Genomic DNA, 12,579 nt, shown 5'->3' with positions numbered 1-12,579 from the left:
GTCACTTGATAGAAGAGTCAGGCCAAGACTTCTGTGCTCAGAACTCAGTGTTTATTTCAACATTTCTCTTAACTATAACTCTACATCGTTCCACCGATTACATTGACCATTTCTTCAACCAACTCATCTCTCCACTTCCTCTCTCCCGACTCCTCCTCTTTTCACCTTTTTCTTTCCCTTAAGCTCGCGATATCTCGCATACCATCTAACTTTATTTAACCTTCTCCTTTCAATTCTAACAATAATGATACCCTTAATGAGACTGCTTAACAATCAGAGTCTTTATCGATGCCACTATCGATACTTTACTATTATTTATTGGTGACAGTTATATGGTAAGACCATGCAGACCCAAAGGGCATGAGGTAGGCCTGTATGGAGGGATTATTGGGTCAGATTGAAAACTAAAAGTCTAAAAGTAAAAGTCTTAAACGAAAACCTAAAGTAAGTTTGAAACTAAAAGTCTAAGTCGAAAACTAAAAGTCTTAGTCAAAAATGAATTTGGTATTTAGGATTGGGCATTTTGTATTTAGGATTGGGCATTTAGTATTTGGGCATTTGGTATTTAGGATAGGGCAATTTCGTATTTAGGATTGGGCATTTGGTCATTTAGTCATTTAGGATTGGGCATTTAGGGATTTAGGATTGGGCATTTAATCATTTAGCCATTTAGGATTGGGCATTTGAGGATTGAGGATTGATGAGTGTATACAAATAAGGAGGCGTGGCCCAAATACTGGAGGCTGGGTTCGAAACGGCTGGTGCAGATGCACCTAATGGACAGCAGAGGGAGCTCCAGTGCTAAGGATTACACTGTAATGAAACCAAACAGAGCGAGTGAGCAGGGGCCCGTTTCAATAAGGAGGTTCAACCAACTCTGAGTTAAAACTTGAACTCTGAGTTGACTTACCCTAAGATGGGAAACTCTGAGTTTTCGGTTACAGAACAGCTGAAATGAGTAAGTTCAATCAACTCTAAGTTGACTGACTCTGAGTTAAGCGCGTGCACCACAACTATAAAAAGCCATTATCAATGGAGCGCAGATATTATGAGTCACCATGGTAACAGCGCCAGACAAAAAGAGGTCTGCATATTTCTCACCAGCAGTAGGCAAAAAAATAATAATTAAGTAACACGGCAGCAGCGGCGATCGAGAGAGTTAGTTTGGGAGAAAATAGTTGCTCGAATCAATGCGTAAGTTTACATTTTAATTACTGTTATACAGTGTTGGGTGTGATTACCAAGTAATCTAAATACTGTAATTTAGTTAAAGGGATTACTCTTAATTCTTCTGAAATATAAAGTAAAATTTGATGTCATTGCATTAAATAGTGCATAGACTACTATAGAACAATTCTGTTTAAAACAATAGTGGATTTAACATAACATTTTTAAAAGGTATATTTTTAATGTAACCTTCACTCTCTACACACTTTGGTCAATTCAAGAATAATTCAAGCAATTGTATATTGTTAATCTGATAGCATTAAAAGTGCAGTTTTGTCTCTTTTTGTATTGTTCAAGTGGTTGAGGTTGATATGGGATTTAGAAAGTAATTAGTAATGAATTATTCTTCTATAGTAGACCAATACTTTCTAGAGATAGTAATTATTACATTTATCTAATTACACTGTTGAAGATTTCATTTGTAGTTAGTAATTAATAACTATTTTAGAGTAACTTACCCAACTGTTATAATATCAGAGGTGAAAGTGGAAGAACAGTATGTTATTCAACCTAATTTTAATTTTCATGTAGGTGCAATCCTGCAGGCATTAAAAGCAGCTGAAAATGAAATATAAAAACACAATTCAATCAGGTAAGGCTTGAGCATATCATGGATGTAGGGTACCTGACTTTACAAACATTTGACATATTAAATAACTAAATAGCATCCAGCATGCAGCAGCATTTTTGACATAGGTCTAATTAACACAATTAAATGTTCATTCTCATTTGACTTCTACTCAGCCAACAGAAAGAAGGAAGAGGCTCACAAAGATGGAGATGAAGATGTAGAGGAGATGAAGATGGAGATGCAGAGGAGATGAAGATGGAGAGGAGATGGAGATGAAGATGCAGAGGAGATGAAGATGGAGAGGAGATGAAGATGGAGAGGAGATGGAGATGAAGATGCAGAGGAGATGAAGATGGAGAGGAGATGAAGATGGAGAGGAGATGGAGATGAAGATGCAGAGGAGATGAAGATGGAGAGGAGATGGAGATGAAGATGGAGAGGAGATGAAGATGGAGAGGAGATGAAGATGGAGAGGAGATGGAGATGAAGATGCAGAGGAGATGAAGATGCAGAGGAGATGGAGATGAAGATGGAGAGGAGATGGAGATGCAGAGGAGATGGAGATGGCCCTGAGCCTGAATGCTGGAAGGCCAATGGCTGAGGGAATTCCTGGAGGGACTTCATCAGAGCCAGCCACTCCCGAAGATTCAAGTGCCTTCATAAAATGTATAAGAGGTCTACATGTGTGTTATTTTTTATATAGGCTGTTTTTGATATTTCCATATATTTTACTTTGGGTTGGGTTTTTTGTTGCTCCCAACCGATTCTGGTGGTAATATCTGTCTTTTGGAGCCTCCTGTCCCAACAGAACCCCAGACAGTTGTAAGTAGCCTACTCAATACACCAGGCAGAAATTATGACAAATAGTATTATAAAATGTGCTCAATCAATTGCTCATCTTCACAGGACGATGGGGATGAAGAAACCACAGAGAGGCCTACTAGGAAATGTTAATATTATGTGTCTACACATCAAACAATCTACACATTCAAATTTCTTCACATTATTTATGTAGAGTAGCCTATAGAATCTAAGTTTATTTCTAAGTATAAACAGATATTCTTATCTCTCCCCCGTCCCCAGAGTGTGGAAGAACAGCAGGAGGAAGGTCCATCAACTTCTGGTACACAGATAAACACAGTTCAGTGATTTTCAGTGAATGCCACAGTTTAATTCTGTAGAATGTGTTTAGAACTACATGATGTAACTCTAATCTACTGTATTTTCAGTTGCCAGTTAAGAAGTTATATAGACTTCATCTTATTTAAAAAATTGGAGAAAAAAAAAAAAACAGCAATGAATAAATGTACCGAAAGAATGAATGAGGTGTTTAAACACCGCTTCCTCTTTAAAAAAGGGGAGGAGACCGAAATAAACTCTGGGTTTACGGAAGTAAACCTGCTCCCGACCAGGTTAGGTTCACAGAGTAAGTTACCATGGTAACTGACTCTGAGTATAAGTTACCTCTCTTTCAGAAACGGGCTTGACTTACCCTGCTTTCTCAGGTTTGACTTACCTCCCATTCTGAAACAGAAAACCCAGAGTTTCCCTCATTTCAGGGTTAACATACTCAGAGTTTTCACTTAACCTCCTTTCTGAAACAGGCCCCTGGTCTGGAGCGAGGACTGTATTTATAATGTGATAACTTCAACTGAATGACAGCGTTGTATAGGGGTACTGGAACAGTACATGTATTCCTATTGAACCGAAACGGTAGCCTACGGGCGTCACGGTTCGATGCACGAATTTACACGGAGAATACACGGTATAAAAATATAATATAATATAAAAATCGCGTTTCGTGTGAACGCAGCATAATAAACAGACTGTGACGTCAAGATTGCAATGTTGGAGTGTGTGCGCAAAGTTCAAACTGCAAAGTGTGTATATTTGTGTATACTCGCAATAAAATACAACATGTGCTTTTGTCACACTCTCAAATCTTGTCAAACTGTAACCTACAACTGTCACCTAACCAAAATCACACACACACTCTCTCTCTCTCTCTCTCTCTCTCTCTCTCTCTCTCTCTCTCTCTCTCTCTCTCTCTCTCTCTCTCTCTCTCTCTCTCTCTCTCTCTCTCTCTCTCTCTCTCTCTCTCTATCACACACACACCTAGTTCGATCGTGCTAGTCGTCTCTGTCGCTCCGTCACGGCATCAGGTGTGTCACGAACGCTGGAGAGTCTGTGGAAGACGTGTTGTTGGATGTAGCTGAACGCGTTGGTCACGACAACATTGTTTCTGCATCTCGGATGAACAAAGCAGTGGTGGTTTTTCTCAAGGATGAACACCTCGTGAATCGTTTGATCGAAAGCGGGATCTCGGTAAGTGGTGCTTTTATTCATGTTCAACCGTTAGTAACACCAACAAGTAAAGTAACCGTTTCCAATGTTCCACCGTTCATTACCAACGCTGATATCGAGCGCGAGCTTTCGCGTTTCGGTAAACTTGCTAGTGGGATCAAAATGGTTCCACTTGGCTGCAAAAATGCGGCTTTGAAACATGTGCTGTCGTTTAGGCGACATGTATTTATGTTCTTAAACTCGCAGACTCTTAATGTGTCGTTTCGATGCATGTATGAAGGCAAGTCGTACATGTTATATGCGACCGCAGGTGAGATGCGATGTTTCGAATGCGGTGGTGTCGGGCACGTAAGGTAAGGTTATCATGTCCCAATAGAGCCGAGGCAGGCCCGAGTGGAATTGAAACTGGAGTGCAAATAGATACACATAAAGATCAGGTTGTTGTGATTAATGCTGAGAATATAAGGAATGATGAGGAAATTCTTACTGAGAAAGTAAATGACGAGGAGGTCTCTACTGAGAGTTTGAGGAAGGATGAGGAGTTGTCTGTTGAGAATGAACAAATGGATGAAGGTGATGTTGAAGTACAGATGTCTGAAATAAATGATGACGTGGGGATGGAAGGTCAAAAAAGAAGAGATTGTGTAGTGACTGAGTCTGGAAGCACCGAAGATCAGAACAGTGTCAGAAAGGTAAATTCAGGTGAGCCTAAAGAAAAACTACAAAAATTAGGTGAAGCTGAAATAAATGAGGCAGATGATGAGGATGGTGTTTTATCTGATACTTCAGATTTGTCAGATATCTCCCAGGTACGTTGTGATCAGATTTACTCGTTGGATGAGATTAATTCGTTTTTGGATGAGACTTTTGGAAAGGTTGCTGAAGTAAAGAGTTACTTTTCAGATGTGAAGAAATTTGAATTTTCAGTTCTATATTGGCAAAAGAGGGTAGGAGAAGAAAAACTGAGTACACGAAAGAGGTTTCGCTTAAAAAAGATTCTCACTAAACTTAGAAAGGGGAAAACCCCAGTTAAATGTAAACCAAATTGATTTTGTGAAATGAGATACAAATCAAAGGTGTCTTTGCAGTGCTTTCTGTTTTTTCTTTCTCTTTCTTTTCTCTCCTTATCTTTTTATGGATATTTTGAGAATAGGATCTTTAAACATTAATGGAGGGAGAGATAGGAATAAGAGAGCAGTGATCTCAGAATATGTTCATCTCAAGGATATCAATGTTATGTTTTTACAGGAAACACATTCAGATAATCAAAATGAAATTGAATTGAATAAATGGTGGGATGGTGAATGTATTCTGAGTCATGGAACAAATTTGAGCGCAGGCGTAGCGATTATCTTTTCTAAACATTTGGATTTAAAGATCCTATCTACTATTGAATTAGAAAAAGGTAGGGTTTTAATAGCTATAGTAGAAATTAAAGAGTTAAAATTTCTTTTTATTAATGTATATGCTCCAAATTTAGGTTCACAAAGAATGGAATTATTTGAAAGTTAAACAGTGCAATAAGAAAATATAATGATGGAAAAATGTGTGTAATAATGGGAGGAGATTGGAATTGTACCACTAATTTTGTTTTGGATATGGCCAAGAACCTCACTTACAGTCTAGTAATATGCTTCTTAAGATAACTCAAGAACTAGAACTGAATGATGTGTGGAGAAATAAGAACAAATTAACGAAACTATACACATGGGTTAAAATTTTAGATTCTACTGTGAGGGGAGCACGACTGGATAGAATATATGTGAATAAATCAGACAATAATAGAGTCATGAATGTTGCTATATCCCCTTGTGCGTTTTCTGATCATCATGTAGTGACTATTGATTTTAGTACGAAAAGTGTGTCACATCCAAGATCTTATTGGCATTTTAATGTCAAACTGGTACAGGATAAGTTATTTTGTGAAAAATTTCAATGTTTTTGGGAGAGTTGGACACTAGAAAAAGAACGCTTTGAAAATATAATTCAATGGTGGGAGGTAGGAAAAGTCCAAATCAAGATTTTTTGTCAGCAGTTTTCTTGTAATAATACTGTGATTGTAAAGAGAAATATTGAATGTTTGGAGAAAGATATTAATGAAATGGAAAATGTAATTGATTTGAATGTTTCGGGTATGACTGAGGATTTAAAGAAAAAGAGATTGGAGTTAAAAACACTGTTAGAGGAAAGAGCAAAAGGTGCCTTAATCCGAGCCAGGATATCTTCCATTAAGGAAATGGATGCTCCAACAAAGTTCTTTTTTAACTTGGAGCATAAAGTAGTCAAACAGGAGGTCTCTGTACAAGCCTCCCATTGAGAAGTGTACAGCAGACCTCCAGTGGAGACTTCTTCATGGTGCTATAGCTACAAACAGACACGTGGCACACCTGAATCCAGCAGTGGGTAAAGAATGTCCTTTTTGTGGTATTGAAGAGACAATTGACCACTTATTTATTTTTTGTGTAAGGTTAGGTAGTCTTTTTATTGTTCTAAAAAATTTGTTTGAAGGTTTTGGTGAAGATTTTTCCAATCAGTGTTTTATAAGTAGTCCCAAATATACATATCATGAGAGAAGAAAAATATGCATATTAAATTTTCTGTTGGGTATGGCCAAAATGGCAATTTGGAAGACCCGGAAGAATAAGTTATTGGGTATAGGTACAGTAGATGCAGAAAATGCTTTTAAAGGCATGGTGGCTGCTAGAATTAAAATTGAATACACATATTTTAAATTGGTTAATGATATTCAAAGGTTCTCTGAAATATGGTCTGTGAAAGGAGTTTTGTGTGAGGTTTTGGATGATATGTTGGTTTTAACATTTTAAAGGTGTTTGAAGTATAAATGCTATATGTGTATATTGTATATTTATTGTATTTATTTATGTGAATTTTTGGATTATATGATCAGATAAGGAATATGGTTTCTGCAAAAAGTTAAATGTTCTAATAAAGTCGTGTTAAGCCTCTCTCTCTCTCTCTCTCTCTCTCTCTCTCTCTCTCTCTCTCTCTCTCTCTCTCTCTCTCTCTCTCTCTCTCTCTCTCTCTCTCTCTCTCTCTCTCTCTCTCTCTCTCTCTCTCTCTCTCTCTCTCTCTCTCTCTCTCTCTCTCTCTCTCTCTCTCTCTCTCTCTCTCTCTCTCTCTCTCTCTCTCTCTCTCTCTCTCTCTCTCTCTCTCTCTCTCTCTCTCTCTCTCTCACACACTCACACACACACACACACACTCCAGCATTGCAATCTTGACATCGCAGCCTGTTTATGCTGCGTTCACACCAAACGAGAATAGAGCGAAATGTATCGCTATTTAGAGTTTTATTTATTTTTATACCGTGTATTCTCCATGTAAATTCGTGCATCGAACCGTGATGCCCGTAGGCTACCGTTTCGGTTCAATATGAATACATGTACCATTCCAGTACCCCTATACAACGCTGCCATTCAGTTGAAGTTATCACATTATAAATACAGTGATACCTGCTCACTCACTCTGTTTGGTTTCATTACAGTTTAATCCTTAGCACTGGAGCTCCCTCTGCTGTCCATAAGGTACCATTTCAAACCCAGCCTCCAGTATTTGGGCCACGCCTCCTTATTTGCATACACTCCTCAATCCTCAATCCTCAAATGCCCAATCCTAAATGGCTAAATGATTAAATGCCCAATCCTAAATCCCTAAATGCCCAATCCTAAATGGCTAAATGACCAAATGCCCAATCCTAAATACGAAATTGCCCACACCAAATGCCCAATCCTAAATACCAAAATGCCCAATCCTAAATACAAAATGCCCAATCCTAAATACAAAATGCCCAATCCTAAATACCAAATTCATTTTCGACTTAGACTTTTAGTTTTAAACTTAGACTTTTGGTTTTCGTTTAAGACTTTTAGTTTTAGACTTTTAGTTTTCAATCTGACCCAATAATCCCTCCATAGGCCTGCACGCTATGAGGAAACTTGACACTGGACTTCAGGCATTTTGGCATTTCCTTCTCCCCAGTCTTCCTCCAGACTCTGGCACCTTGATTTCCGAATGACATGTAAAATTTGCTTTCATCCGAAAAAAGTACTTTGACCACTGAGCAACAGTCCAGTGCTGCTTCTCTGTAGCCCAGGTCAGGCGCTTCTGCCGCTGTTTCTGGTTCAAAAGTGGCTTGACCTGGGGAATGCGGCACCTGTAGCCCATTTCCTGCACACGCCTGTGCACGGTGGCATTGGATGTTTCTACTCCAGACTCAGTCCACTGCTTCCGCAGGTCCCCCAAGGTCTGGAATCGGTCCTTCTCCACAATCTTCCTCAGGGTCCGGTCACCTCTTCTCGTTGTGCACCGTTTTTTGCCACACTTTTTCCTTCCCACAGACTTCCCACTGAGGTGCCTTGATACAGCACTCTGGGAACAGCCTATTTGTTCAGAAATTTCTTTCTGTGCCTTACCCTCTTGCTTGAGGGTGTCAATGATGGCCTTCTGGACAGCAGTCAGGTCGGCAGTCTTACCCATGATTGCGGTTTTGAGTAATGAAACAGGCTGGGAGTTTTTAAAAGCCTCAGGAATCTTTTGCAGGTGTTTAGAGTTAATTAGTTGATTCAGATGATTAGGTTAATAGCTCGTTAGAGACCCTTTTCATGATATGCTAATTTTTTGAGACAGGAATTTTGGGTTTTCATAAACTGTATGCCAAAATCATCAGTATTAAAACAATAAAATACCTGAAATATTTCAGTTGGTGTGCAATGAATCTAAAATATATGAAAGTTTAATTTTTATCATTACATTATGGAAAATAATGAACTTTATCACAATATGCTAATTTTTTGACTAATTTTTTTACCAGGACGCGATCATCCCTGGCTTCATTCACTTCGGCACCGACACAAAACCACGGACCCTGGGTGATTCCACGGCGGAAGACGCGAGCCAGGACCAGACCAAGGACCTCCCCGCCTCTCCCGGCCTTCGAGATCTCCACCCGGAACCGCTTCTCCCCTCTTCGCGAGTCGGAACGCGACGACACCGTGATCATCGGCAGTTCCATCGTCCGCCATGTCCGCGCTACCTCGGGTAAAGGTAAGGTGCGCACTCACTGCTTTCCTGGTGCTCGTGTTCTCGATGTCGCTGCGCAGGTTCCCGAGATCCTGAACGGTGACGAGCGCGTCGGAGCTGTCGTGCTGCACGTGGGAACGAACGACATCAGGCAGCGGCAGACAGAGGTTCTGAAGGACTACAGGAGCATGATCGGGACGGTACGCAGCACATCGCCTGAAGCATCGATCGTCGTGTCTGGACCGCTTCCCACGTACCGACTTGGACAAGAAAGGTTCAGTAGATTATTTGCTTTAAATGAATGGTTAATGTCATGGTGTAATGAACAGAGACTGCTCTTTGTAAATAATTGGAATCTGTTCTGGGAGCGACCTAGGCTCTTCCGTGCTGATGGACTGCACCCCAGCAGAGTCGGAGCGGCTATTCTGTCGGACAACATCTCCAAGATGTTACACAAGTCAAGTCAAGTCAAGTCAAATATATTTATATAGCGCTTTTCACAATACAGATTGTATAAAAGCTGCTTCACAGTATCAATCAAAACGACTTTTTGACAATGTTTGTTTATTACTGGAAAACAGACATCCAAGTTTGGTAGAGCTGATTAATGGTATGATTGGTTAATTATTTGAATATCCCCATACACACCATCTGACTAGTAAGTCAAAGTCCAAATCACAGTCTTTGCTGTCCCAACTTAATTGATATAAGTACCAATGTAGAACATTATATAGAAACTGTGTCTGTTCCTCGTTTAGTAAGGTCAAACAATATATATATAATGTAGGATCTAGGAAAAATTTGATTGTAATTTAACCAGAAAATCTCAATATCAGTGATAAATAATGTAGCAAAATAATGATTAATAATGATTAAGCAAAATAATGTAGAATTCATAGACAATTGGAAAAGTTTTTGGGGCAAGCCTGACCTGTTGAAAAGAGATGGTATTCATCCCTCCTGGGATGGTGCTGCTCTTCTCTCTAGTAATTTGGCTCATAGTCTTAGAGCTAAAACATGACAATCTGGGGCTCAAGTCAGGAAGCAGACAGACTGGCTAAACCGACCGTCTGCTAGCGGCCTCATGTCACCAAGGTCAGATAAATCCCATCACATAGAGCCTCTTTCACCTAGATATCATCATATAGAGACTGTGTCTGTTCCCCGAATTTGGAAATCCAAAAAACGTCAGGTTAAAAATTTAATTGATGTTCAACAAATAAAAAAACAGATATAATACAGATGAGCAAATGATAAAGCTTGGGTTGCTGAATATTCGATCCCTTACTCCAAAATCACTCATAGTTAATGATATGATTTCAGATTATAATCTAGATGTGCTGTGTTTGACAGAAACCTGGTTAAAACCAAATGATTATTTTACTTTAAATGAGTCAACCCCACAAGAGTACAGTTATAAACATGAACCTCGTCTGAAAGGCAAAGGGGGAGGTGTTGCTGTAATTTATAGTAATATTTTCAAAACCACTAAGAAATCTAGTTTTAAATATACTTCTTTTGAAGTGTTGGTTCTTAAATGTAAAAATATATAGTGTAAACGATATATCACATTTGAGAATTCTGCTGGCTACTGTATACAGGGCACCAGGGCACCATAAAGATTTTATCAAAGAATTTGCTGACTTTCTATCAGAATTAGTATTGGCTGCAGATAAAGTACTAACTGTTGGGATTGGGATTGGCATTTAACGATATTGTAAACTCAATTGGAGTTAGACAACACGTGTCGGGACCTACTCATTGTCGTAATCATACTCTAGATCTAATACTATCACATGGAATAGATATTGATGCCGTTGAAATTCTGCAGCAGAGCGATGACATCTCAGATCATTATCTAGTCTCATGTAAATTACATTTAGCCAAGGCTGCAAAGCCGACTCTGTGTTATAAATACATTAGACCTATAACTTCTGCCACTAAAGATTGCTTTATCAATAATCTTCCTAATCAGTTTCATCATCAGCATCCCAGATAGCTTAGAAGAACTTGATATTGCAACAGAAACTTTTAACTCTCTCTTTTCCAGCATTTTAGATGCAGTTGCTCCATTGCGCTTAAAGAAGATTAAAGAAAATAGTCCAACTCCGTGGTACAACGAGCACATCCAGGCCCTTAAGAGAGCAGCCAGAAAAATGGAGCGCAACTGGAAGAAAACTAAACTAGAGGTATTTCGGATTTCATGGAAAGAGAGCTCGATTGCTTACAGAGAGGCTTTAAAAGCTGCTAGATCTGCTTATTTTTCAACCCTTTAAGAAGAAAATAAACATAATCCTAGGTATTTATTTCAAACAGTAGCTAAACTAACAAAAAAGAAAGCTTCAAGCTCATAAGTGTCCAAGCAACACAGCAGTAATGACTTTATGAACTTCTTCACAATTATAAGATCGATAATATTAGGGACAAAATTATAACTATGCATCCGTCTACCACAGTATCGCATCAGACAGTACATTGTAATCTCCCTGAGGAAAAATTTGATTCATTTGTTGCCATTGGAGAGGATGAATTTTCTAAACTTGTTAAATCATCTAAATCGACAACATGCATGTTAGACCCTATACCGACTAAGCTACTGAAAGAGATGCTTCCAGAGGTCATAGATCCTCTTCTTACTATCATTAATTCGTCTTTGTCTCTAGGATACGTACCAAAAACCTTTAAGCTGGCTATGATAAAACCGCTTGTTAAAAAAACGCAACTTGATCATACAAAATTAGTCAATTACAGGCCGATCTCGAATCTGCCTTTTCTATCAAAGATATTAGAAAAAGCAGTATCCTCACAACTGTGTTCCTTTCTAGAAAGAAATGATATCTGCGAGGATTTTCAGTCAGGATTCAGACCGTACCATAGTACCGAGACAGCTCTCATCAGAGTCACAAATGATTTGCTCTTATCATCCGATCGTGGTTGTATCTCTCTATTAGTGTTACTTGATCTTAGTGCTGCATTTGATAGTATTGACCACAACATTATTTTAAATAGACTCGAAAATTATGTTGGCATTAGTGGAGTTGCACTAGCATGGTTTAAATCATACTTATCTGACCGTTATCAGTTTGTAGCAATAAATGAAGATATGTCTTTTCGATCACAAGTTCAGTATGGCATACCACAAGGCTCAGTACTAGGACCGTTGCTGTTCACTCTGTACATGCTACCCTTAGGAGATATCTTTAGGGAACATGGAATTAGTTTTCATTGTTATGCTGATGATACTCAGCTCTATATTTCTTCACGCCCCGACGAAACTTACCAATTCACAAAATTAACGGAATGCATAGCCGATATAAAAAATTGGATGACTAGTAATTTCCTACTACTAAATTCTGAAAAAACAGAGATTCTAATTATTGGACAAAAAACTTCCACACGTAATAACCTAGAATACTGTCTTAACACGTGATGGCTGCTCT

The sequence above is a fragment of the Rhinichthys klamathensis genome, unplaced genomic scaffold, assembly GCF_029890125.1.
Source record: "Rhinichthys klamathensis goyatoka isolate OS25496 unplaced genomic scaffold, OSU_Roscu_1.1 h1tg000665l_1, whole genome shotgun sequence".
In the NCBI taxonomy this organism is placed as follows: Eukaryota; Metazoa; Chordata; class Actinopteri; order Cypriniformes; family Leuciscidae; genus Rhinichthys; species Rhinichthys klamathensis.
This window is presented reverse-complemented; position numbering follows the sequence as displayed.